This window comes from Myotis brandtii, unplaced genomic scaffold, assembly GCF_000412655.1.
Source record: "Myotis brandtii unplaced genomic scaffold, ASM41265v1 scaffold577, whole genome shotgun sequence".
In the NCBI taxonomy this organism is placed as follows: domain Eukaryota; kingdom Metazoa; phylum Chordata; class Mammalia; order Chiroptera; family Vespertilionidae; genus Myotis; species Myotis brandtii.
In genome coordinates this window covers 1,559,756-1,562,291 of record NW_005370161.1, presented here as the reverse complement: position 1 = coordinate 1,562,291, position 2,536 = coordinate 1,559,756, and positions in this window count along the sequence as shown.

Genomic DNA, 2,536 nt, shown 5'->3' with positions numbered 1-2,536 from the left:
TTCTTTCTCTTTCTCTTACACCTTTTTTACTTCCCAGTTGTCAGTATTTCTAATTTTTCTTCACGGAACATGCTCACTTGCAATAAATGCAGAGCTAAAAATCAGCAGGCGGGCCCACTCATCACGCCTGAACCCCAGGTCACCAGCACCTGCTGCCCCCGGCCACACATGGTTCCATCAGTTCTGCTCAGAAATGTCACAGCTGCCATTTTCATGGCCCCGGGTCCCCGGAACCCTGGCCCACAGCCCACACTGGCCCAAATGCAGGTCACGTCCTCTCTTAGTCATCTCTGATGACTCCCACTGCTAGGGACAGTCCCACACTCCGTCTGGGCACCGAGGTCCAGCTGGGCCTGCTTGCCCCCCTCTCTTCGTTTCTCCCCCCTGCCCCCCGGCAATAGTTGGCTGAAGATTGTGTGGGTGCTGTTCAAGAGGGCTTCCTTACACTTTGCGGTTTGGCAAAATAAGTTTGTCTGCCCTAGCCGGTTCGACTCAGTGGATAGAGCATTGGCCTCCAGACTGAAGGGTCCCGGGGTTGATTCTGATCAAGGGCACATGCAGGGTTGCAGGCTCCATCACCAGTAGGGGGCGAGCAGGAGGCAGCCAATCAATGATTCTCTCTCATCGATGTTTCTATCTCTCCCTCTCCCTTCCTCTCTGAAATCAATAAAAGCATATAAAAAAATAAAGTAAGTTCATCCTTCAAAGCCCGATTTGCACGTCACTTCTTCCAGGAAGCCTCCCCTGACTGCCTGGAAGAAAAGGAATCCTCCCTTCGAGGTGCGATGGAAGATGGAAGATGTAGGAGTCCAACAGCCATGTTTGGGCCCTGCCCCACCATTTCACCTGGAATTCCATGCGTGAGGATGGGTAGGGGTGGGGAGCACACGGAGCTGCCCTCTCCAACATGTCACATACACGGGGCAGACAGCGGACGCTACCCAATGGAGAGGCCCGGGGAGTTACTCAATGAGACCATGAGGGGTGCTCCCTGGGGCACTGTGGGAGATGGAGGTGGGGGGGCTAGGTGAGGGGTCAGCATGAGAATGTTCAAGTGAGACCTTGGGGCGGGGGTAAAGCAAGAGGAAGGGGGGTGGGGGAACTAGGAACTGTCCTGAGGTGGGAAGAAGTGTCTGTGGATAAAGTGGGTCCTTGGGGAGAAACACAGGAAGGGCCCAAGGTGTGTCCTCAGAAGGGTGTCTGCCATGCCTGGGGCTCCAGGTCTGGGCTGTGGAAGTTCAGGAACCCCCTCCCCCCGCCCCAGGAGAGGATCTGGGGAAAGATGGGGCGTTTGTTCTATGCACGTCCAGTGGGGTGTCTGGGCCTGTGAGCAGTTCAAGGGGGCTGAGAAGAACAGGCTGATTAATCAGAAAAGTCAGAGCAATAAATTTAAAAGCTTTTATATTAAAACAAAAGGGAGAAGGAATAGACACAGCTCCTTGGCCCCTGCTTGCCGCTGCCATTGGTAACCCCCGCGTGGTTACATCTGCCAGGCTCTGTGCCCTAGGAGCTCACATTTACAGGGGTCACGGGGGCTGGGGTTTCGGCACATCTTTTTGGGCAGATGCCACGCAACCTCCCACTAAACGTACCTGCGAGGGCTGAGCCCGGGGTGGGGAGACCTCACCCATCAGGGGTCCACTAGTTCTCTCCTGCTGCAGACAAAGTTGCCCCCTTACAACACCTGTGGTCCCCTTCCCCGTCCGCACAGCCCCTGGGCTGGTGCTCCTGGCTCCGAGGCGGCAGGAGGTTGTCCCTGGGCATGTCACCCAGGGTGAACCGGGTGCAGGATTCCAGGTGACTCCCGCCCGGGGCTGGCAGGTTGGGGCTGGTGGTTGGTGGGAGGCCTCCTGGCCTCGCTGAGCCTCGGGCTGGCCCAGGTCTGCCTTCTGGCTGGGTTTCCGCCCACGAGGGTGGTGAGCTCAGCTCTCACTCTCCTGCAGCCTCTGGGGAGAGGAGCAGGCCGCCTCCTGTCCCCGGGGAGCATTCCTGGCGGATTCCACAGGCGGTCTGTGCAGGCTCGGGGTTTCCAGACATACCTGTGGCCAGGCAGCGCTCCTTCTTCGGAACGGAACAGTGAGAACACCTGGGAGACCGTTCTGCTTTCCTCCCAGGTGCGAAAACCACGAAACCGCCCAGCAGGTGCGGCTCCGTGATTGACGTGAACCAGGTGGTCACGGTTTGATTCCCGGTCAGGGCGCATGTCGGGGTTGCGGGCTCCATCCCCCATGGGGGACATGCAGGAGGCAGCCAATCAATGTTTCTCATCGTTGATATTTCTATCTCCCTCCCCCTTTCTCTCTGAAATCAATAAAGATATCTTTTAAAAAAACAAACCAACCATGAAACCTTCTAAACTTGGTGCCTCAAAGGGAGGCAAGCAGATTCCTTGTCAGGAAACCATGACAAGGCACAGATGTAAGGCTGCCCAGAGGACACTTGATGCCCCCCCACCCCCAGGGGGCGGTGTCTGTGCTAAAGTTCCAGGTTTCTGACCTGAAGGTCTGAGGCAGGGCCTGACCTCAGCCCTGGGGGC